Raw genomic sequence first — 9,183 nt, 5'->3', positions numbered from 1 at the left:
GCCCAGAGACCTAAGGGAAGTGATCTTAGACCTTCCAGTTCCAAACCTGCCAGCCAGCCTAGCCCAAAGAACCACTCAACCAGTAATAAATATTTGAGAAATAATAAAACTGTTTGAATCCACTAAATTTTGGGGTAGGCTATTACATAGCAGGAGCTAATAGGATTTTGAAATTATGGTTTTTTTTTCCTGTAAAGTCAGGTTATTGAGCAAGCTAAATTTGTGACTCCATTCCACTCGTTACGATTCTAATAACCCAACTAAAAGCGTACAAATTAAATTGACTAGGGGAGTTGGATTGCCTAGCAAAATGCAGGGCAGATGGATTTTTTAAATCATTAAGCTACACTCTGGGTTAAAACAGTCAAGCTTACCAGGGAAAATAAACATCTACCCTCCAGACGAAACAGCCTGGTAGCAGGCTGAGCACTCCAGGTGGCTTAGTCCATTTGGGCTGCTATAACAAAATGCCACAAGCGGGTAGCTTATAAACAACAGAAATTTTTTTCTCACAGTTCTGAAGGCTGGGAAGTCCAAGATGAAGGCTCCAGTAGACTCAGCGTCTGGTGAGAGCTTGCCTCCTGGTACATAGTCGGCACCTTCTCACCGTGTCCTCACACGGTGGGAGAGTGAGAGAGCACCCTGGGGCCTGTTATAAGGGCACCAATCCCATTCACGGGGCTCTACCCTGGTGGCCTAATTACCTCTCAAAAGGCCCCACCTCCTAGTTACCATCGCCTTGGGCATTAGGATTCCCACATATAAATTTGGGAGGGACATAAATATTCAGACCATAGTAGTGCCTATCTATTCTATTCAACTATCTTAACATTTCTGGACGATTCTTACAGAGTTATAACACACTAATGTGTTGCAATCAGTCGCAAGATGGAAAGATGGTCTATAGTAATTATAACTAATTACTATCAGCTTGTTACCAGTGTGTGCTAGTATTGCCAATAAGTAACTTAAAAATTAGCGTGGTCTCCAGGTTCTCCCAGGTGAATGGCTATCTAGCTCCCTTGCATTTGAAAGTGCTTTCAGGAGTGGGTAAGAAGAACGGAGCTGCAGAGAAGGCAACAGGACTTGCGTGTTGCTGCATAGGAGTACTTTGTTTCACACGACATAGAAAAAGATTCAGAACTTTGGTACGATTTGATTGATTGCCATGTTTGCCAACAATGAGTCAAAAAGCATTGCCTTGCTACTCCCTAGCTTTGTGCTAATCAATACCTGAGCATGTTTGTCATTTTCTACTAGGTTGCGTATCAGTCTTATTCCTTCACAATGTCCACATTTTACTGTAGCTGAGAGGGCCTTAATTATTTCATTTTTAAGCAAAATTTACAAATACAGTAGATTAGCTCCATTTTAAGTTTCATAAAGATTCTTGAAATGTTTGCTCATATCTGGCTCAGCTAAAAAGATGTCATGGGACTGGATGACCAGTTGGAAGTGAGAGAAGGTGATGGGTGATGGATGGAAATGTCTGAACTGCTCTGAAGTTCTAAGTAGGCTTTTGTGAGGGAAATACCTTTACTTATGACCTGGAAGATCAGTATACTGATGTAATTTATGAAATAAACCAAATTAGAAACCATTTAAATAAAACTAAAGAAGTAAGAATCTTGGACAAAAGCCAAAAATGATTTCCACTTCAGGAAAGATGTGAACCGCAATCTATAAGGCACACTGATCTGAAATGCTGACTCTGTAGATGGGAAATCCCCCAGAAATTGGCAAGGACAGGAGAATATTAACACATTTATGCATTGGCATTAAATGCACAGTTTGTAAACTTGCTTTCTGTTTAGAAAGATTCTTTATGGCATTACTAGAATGTTCACTGCCTTCAAAATGGATAGTTACCTTTGTATAGTGTCATTTTTCATGATTATGCTACTCTCTATGTATTACAAAGGCTATTAATGTGTCATACATTTATTGAGCACCTGCTGTTTTCCAGCAACTGTGCTGAGTGGGAGAACAATTGAAAGGTAATTGTCATGCAGTATAACAAGCGCTAAAATAGAGATAGGTAAAAACTTCCATGGGAGGGAAAAATGCTTTGTATTCATTTTATCCTAATTTCTTACAAACATGTGATCCTATAAAGCAATTGTTATTCCATTTTATAGTGAAGGAAATTGAGGCACAAAAAAGCTGATATTACATCACTAACATTAGAGTCCCACCATCATCATCATTTACATTTACTGAGCACTTATTAAATGCTTGGGCTTGATACTCATTTTCTCATTTAATGTTCACAGTTACACCCAAGGTTGAAAGAGGTTCATTCATTCAACATTGAGCACCTATTGTTTCCTAGGTAGGGGGATACAAGGATGAATAAGCTGTAGTCCCTGCCTTTAAAGAATGTTTGACCTAATTTATAAATTACTTGTATAAGACACTGGCACTAGTAAAGGCTGAGCTGGGATTTAAATACAGGTCTATCTGGCTTTAGTATTAGTGGTCCATCCCACAGTCACTGACACTCATTCACTCACTTGCTGTGTGAGGTTCCAGGCCAGATAGCCAGGTGACATAGCCAGGAAGTCACCAGGGGATCAAACAGCTGGGAAGTGACCCCAGATCTCCTGTATTAGTCCAGTGTCCTTCCTATACCACTGCAGGCTTTATGACCCCAAATTGGGCTAACCTCATGGAAAACACTGGGTGGGGTTGGGATGTGGTCTCATCTGGCTCCGAGGCCCCACTCAAAAATGGCAACCATTTGCTAGTCGCATTCCCTCCTCACTGCTGGAGAGAGGCATCCACTGCATCCCTCATCCTTTGCTTCTTTTTCCTGGGCTGCCTGCACAACGCCAGGGATTTAGTGTAGGCTTTTCTTATTTATTCTTGTCTCCTTGAGGTTTTGCTTATGTGTACTTTTTAGTTTCCAAAGTGCTGAAAGATATACTGTCTTTTTTAAAAATTCTGGGCAGCTCACTGCAGAGCTACTCACACAAACAACACATTTTTTTAAAAAAAGAGATTGCTACAGATGTAGCATGCACTCTAATTTAGAGTTGTCCTTGTCACACTGTTGAAGCCACTGGTCTTGACCTCCGGGATTTGTCTTGCTTAATGAAGGTTGCAGCAAACATTATTTTTGCCTGGATTTTTACATTTTTAGAAGAAGGTTCAGGATTGTTTAAATACAGTTTCAATCTATTTAATCGAGTAAGCATTTTAAAATTTGTTGAAGTGTAACCATCAATAATGGAATCTCCTAGGTTAGAGGCTGAGAGGATGGCAGGAATAAATTAGGCAGTCTTTGTCCTCTGGGGGACTCTGATTTAATTGAAAGAGGTTTTTTTTTGTTTTGTTTTTTGTTTTTGTTTTTGTTTTTTTTTTTGGAGTAGTGATTGAGAGCAGGGTTTGGTAAACTTTTTTGCAGAATCAGATAGTAAACACTTTTGGATTTGTGGGCCATGTGGTCTGTCACAACTACCTAAGTCTGCTTTTTTAGCCTAAGAGCAGCCATAGATGATAGCAAAAAAAAAAAAAAAAAAAAAAAAAAAGGGCATGGTTATATTTCTATAAAACTTTATTTACAAAAACAAGCAGTGGGCCAGATTTACCCATGGGCCATAGTTGGCTGCCCCCTGTTTACAGCTACCTTTCTACCATCAGACTGCCTATTTTACCACCCTGGCTCTGCCTGTCACTGTGGGACTTTGGGAAATCCACTGAATCCCTTCAAGTCTCAGATTTCACATCTATAAAGTGAGGAAGGAATACTGGTTTCCTTGTGGGGTTGTTCTAAGATTGAATGAGAAAGAGCTTACTTAGGGCAGTGACTGGCTCTTGGGAAGAACTCAGTAATGTTAACCATTACTCCTAAGCCAGGAGCCCAATCGGAAGCCTCTCTCTGGTGCGGACACATAGTAGTGATGACAGCTATAGAGGCAGAGAAAGATAAACAATAAATTAAACAATAAAGCATTGTAAACAAATTATCTTTCAAGAGGAGGACTTAGGCAAGGCCCAGTTGAAGAGGGCTATCAAGACCAGATAGCCTTCTGAGGCTTTCTCCCGCCCACCAGACAAATGTGGTGAGCTTTTGCTCTGTTCCCATCATGTCTTGCACAAGCCTCAGTTAGGATGTTTGGAGGTCCCCCTAAGGTGACTAATGGTTAACATCTGTCCCTACTCCATTCGGAACCCCAGTGGCATTCTTTTCTTCTGGGATCCCAGGACCCACAGAGCTGGGCCATGTCAGGTGATTTGTAAGTGTTTAGGATTTGGTATAGATAAAGAAACAGCTTTGCTGTTGCAACCCTAAGCTCTACAAAGCCAGTCCAGTTTAGAGGAAGTTTTGGAAGGACTTCCAGAAATGTTGCTAACATCATCCTCCTCCTTTTCACTGCAGTTCCTGATTTAAGTCTTCAACATTCTCTGAACGTCTGTTGCTTTTCTTTCTGAGAGTCAAGGACTAATCCCTGTAATGTGTACAAGATGTTCTTGAATAACCAATTGTCCTCTGATTATTAAATGCATAATCTTTTACTCACAGAAATAAAAAAGTTGTAACTCCAGAGCTGGACAATCTATGCTTGGCAATTCTATGGTGGATGGAGTCCACGCCTCTGTGCAGAGACCCAGACAAACAAAGCTTCGGCCAGCCAGACAGCAAGCCCCACTCCATCATACTCGCACTAGGCACCCTCCAATGCCTTTCTGGCAGAGTGTGGATTGGGAATGCCAAATGGGGACACAATGACAACCACCTCAGTTCTAAACAGGCACCGATCAATGGATCCTGGCACCTGGTTCATCTCTTATTTGAATTGCTTTTGAATGCCCAGGGTAGGGAAAGCCAATAAACCCTGCAACATAATGTGCTATTGGCCTTGGCCAAATGCACTTCAGCTGTCTGCCTCTTTGTTATGGTGAGTCATTCTAGACGGAGGGAGGAGGGAGAAAGGAAAGTGGCCTCCTAACAAAGAGGGCAGAGGAACTGGGGCCCTCACATCTTAGTTCTTTGTGCAACCTGGGCATATTTGTTTACTTCTGACTGTGCCACAGAATCAGAAATGTAGCAGAAGGGAAGAATGAAGGTCTGGAAGAGGAAGAACAAAACTTTTATGTACCAGTCCATGGGGCAGCATAGTGCTACATGCTGATATCCATGAGCACACTCAATCCTCACGAGAAGCCTGAGGCTTTCCCACTGGGGCACTTTATTGCAAATCCTAGATGCATGGCAAGGATGGCAATTACCAAGCGTTAATCAACCTCCAAAACCTCCCAAAGGTTCTGTTACTGGTTCACGCTGGCCCCCAAAGCAGCCAGCACTTGCTAGAGTGGCTTTTATTAAACTCAGCATTTTCTCTTTTGCCACAGGAACTTGACACATACTAGTTTCTCTACCTGGAACTCTTCTTTCCCTGACTCCTCTTCCCCCAGACTTTTCTCTAGAAAACTCAATTATCTTAGTTACAAGCTATATTCCTTCTCTTCAGACTTCTTATCTCAGCTCATAATTACATGTTTATTAGTAGTAACCTGTTCATGTAATGAGCATGTTATCCCCGTCCTTGGCACTGTTCCTACCTCCAGAGCCAGAATACTAGGATTTACATCCTATCACCAATACCTACCAGCAGTATGGCTTTGAGCAAATCACTAGATCTCTCTAAGCCTCTATAAAATGGGGCTTAGAATAGTGTCAACTTCGTACAATTGTTGGGAGGATTAAATGAATGAACACATATTCTAAATCCCTTAGCACAGTGCCTGGCCCTTAACTGATGTTCCATATATGCTAGTTATCATTATTATGGAAGATACTCCATAAACATCTTCTGAGGTACTCATGTTGCTGCTTCTCCTTGGTTTTGACACTTGCTTGGATTTCTGCCTTCACAGATATAGTTGAGACCTTGATTTTAATTGCTCCTGACTTAGTGATTTTGACGAACTGGTTTTGCTGTCAGATTGATTCATGTCTGTCTGATTTTTCTCTTCAATCCTGGACCCTGTTGACAGCCCCAAAGCTAATTTGGAGATCACTAGCCCTGGGTCTAGTCCAGCCTATGACCACTGCTCCAGAAGGGAGAGAAAGGTGACAGTGATGAGGCAGAGCTGGACCCATCCAGCTCTGATCTGGTGACATCGCCAGCTGCAGGCTGCAAGTGAGCTTTTTAGTTCTGCTCCAACTTACAAATAATTGCATAGCTCATCCCCCTCTGAAATGTCCCCACACTATATTGTGTGTCCTTCTAGAAAAACTTTTGCCAAATATGCAACTTACGTAAAAATGTACATCATACATCCCTTTGTACACTAATGATATACACATTGCTCCGCACAAGGACATGATTCTTAATAAAGCTGTATCTTTGTCTCATTTTTAAAAGATGAATCAAGACTGAAGGAGAAACAAAGACATTCTAAATATCACTTGTCAACCTGTGCTGATTCCTCTAATATTATTGACAGATGACTCATTTTTCCCAAGATAATACAATCCTGTTATTTCAGAAAAGGTCATCATTTTTAACCCAAACGAAATCTTTGGTCTTAAACAGGGATTGAATAGCACATGTACATAGTAGGCACCAAATGTTAGCCAGTGTAACTGCCATTATCATTATTAGTGTATTTTAGAAGGGAAGGCTTCCCAGAAAGAGTTGATAACTTCTTCTGTGCCACCACTGTTTCTGTTTCCTCTCTCTGTCCACGAGATGGTTTGCTCTTCTGTCATAGGATAACACAGAACAAAGTCCTCACCAGATGCTGGTGCCATGTTCTTGGGCTTTCCACCCTCTAGAACTGGGAGCCAAATAAACTTCTATTCCAGGCAGGCATGGTGGCTCATGCCTGTAATCCCAGCACTTTGGGAGGCCAAGGCGGGCAGATCACTTAAGGTCAGGAGTTCAAGACCAGCCTGGCCAACATGGTGAACCCCATCTCTACTAAAAATACAAAAATTAGCCAGGTGTGGTGGTGGGCACCTGTAATCCGAGATACTCAGAAGGATGAGGCAGGAGAATCGCTTGAACCTGGGAGGCAGAGGTTGCAATGAGCTGAGATGGTGCCGCTGCACTATAGCCTGGGCAACAGAGTAAGAATCTGTCTCAAAACAAACAAACAAACCATTTCTATTCCTTATAAATTATTCAATCTGTGGTATTCTGCTGGAGTAGCAGAAAATGGACTAAGACAACTCTCAATCCCCTTGTAAACATACAGCTTCCATTCTTAAATATAAACAGGCAGTCAAGGATCACCAGACTTGAGGAAAGCAAAGGCATAGAACCCAGAAAATAGGGAACCCAACACTGGAAAGAGATGAACCAAATAACCAGGATAATGGAAATAAGTTCTAAGACAACAGCTCTGCAGCAGACCAAGAAAGAAACCAGAGGATAAGGAGCTGGAGGACAGAGGATGTCTTCAAGGAAAAAGTGCAACTAACAGGTTACCTGAAGTATTTGACTGCACTGAGGGGAACTTTATAGTTTTGTAAATGAAGCTCTTATAAATTAATGATAAGTACATAAAAAACTAAGGAAATAAAAAATAGTGCAATCATTAACTCCAGGAAAAAACAAAAATTTATACAGGAAAGGAGATAAAAGAAATAATGCTTGTATAGTCATAAAAATGTAAGCACAAAATAATATTAGCCAAAACTTGGGATATAAATATAATTGAAAGACAACAGATAGGGGAAATTGAGATGGCAGAGAAGTGTAATAAAAGTTATCTTCCAGAGTATGAAGCTAATAGATAATGTCTATACAACTGAGAAAAAAGAGAGCAAGAAATATCTGTAAAAACATATTACTTAGACTATACCAAAGTTTCTCAAAAAATTAAAAATTGAATGAGCATATGATTAAGCAATACCACTTCTGGGTACATATCCAAAAAAAATTAGAAGCAGGATTTTGAAGAGATATTTTCACACACATGTTCATTGCAGCATTATCTACAATAACAAAAAGGTAGAAGTGGCCAGGTGTGGTGGCTCACGCCTGTAATCCCCACACTTTGGGAGGCCAAGGCAGGCGGATCACTTGAGGTCAGGAGTTCAAGACCAGCCTGGCCAACATGGCAAAACCCCATCTCTACCAAAAAATGCAAATACTCTGGGCATAGGGGTGTATGCCTGTAATCCCAGTTACTCAGGAGGCTGAGGTGGAGAATCTAAGGTGAGCTTGAACCTGGGAGGCAGAGGTTGCAGTGAGCTGAGATCACGCCACTGCACTCCAGCACGGGCAACAGAGCAAGACCCTGTCATAAAAAAAATAAATAAATAAAAAGTAAAAAACCAGAAGCAACCAAAATGTCCATCAATGAATGAATGGATAAAGAAAATGTGTGTGTGTGTAAATATACATATATACAGAGAAAGTGTGTATGTGGTGTGGTGTGGTGTGTGTGTGTAAATATACATATACATATATAGAGTGTGTGTGTGGTGGGGTGTGTGTGTGTGTGTGTATAATGCAGTCTTGAAAAAGAAGGAAATCGGCCAGGCACGGTGGCTCATGCCTATAATCCCAGCACTTTGGGAGGCCGAGGCAGGCGGATCATGAGGTCAGGAGATCAAGACCATTCTGGCTAACATGGTGAAACCCCATCTCTACTAAAAATACAAAAAAAAAAAAAAAAAATTAGCCGGGCATGGTGGCGGGCGCCTGTGGTCCCAGCTACTCAGGAGGCTGAGGCAGGAGAATGGCGTAAACCCGGAGGCGGAGCTTGCAGTGAGCCGAGATGGTGCCACTGCACTCCAGCCTGGGCAGACTCCATCTCAAAAAAAAAAAAAAAAGAAAGAAGGAAATCCTGCCACATGCTACAACGTGGATGAAAGTGGAGGACAAGTTCACATATGCTAAGTGATATAAGCCAGTCACAAAAAGAGAAAGAGAAATACTACTTGGTTTGTGGTTGCCAGGGGTTGAGGGAGGGGAAACGGAGAGTTGTTGTTCAATGGTTATAGAGTCTCAGTTCTGCAAGTTGAAAAAGTTCTAGAGGTCTATTGCACAACAGTGTAAATATAGGTAACACTACTGAACTGTACACTTATAAATGTACACTTATAAATGGTTAAGAGGGTAATTTTTATGTGTTTTTACATTTTAAAAATGTATTAAACTGTACAGTTAAAATATGAGACATTTATTGTATGTAAGTGATATCTTCATAAATTTGAAAAGGGCA

The sequence above is a fragment of the Papio anubis genome, chromosome 8 (assembly GCF_008728515.1).
Source record: "Papio anubis isolate 15944 chromosome 8, Panubis1.0, whole genome shotgun sequence".
NCBI lineage: Eukaryota > Metazoa > Chordata > Mammalia > Primates > Cercopithecidae > Papio > Papio anubis.
The sequence above is the reverse complement of the archived record's forward strand: the minus strand, read 5'-3'. Positions refer to the sequence as shown.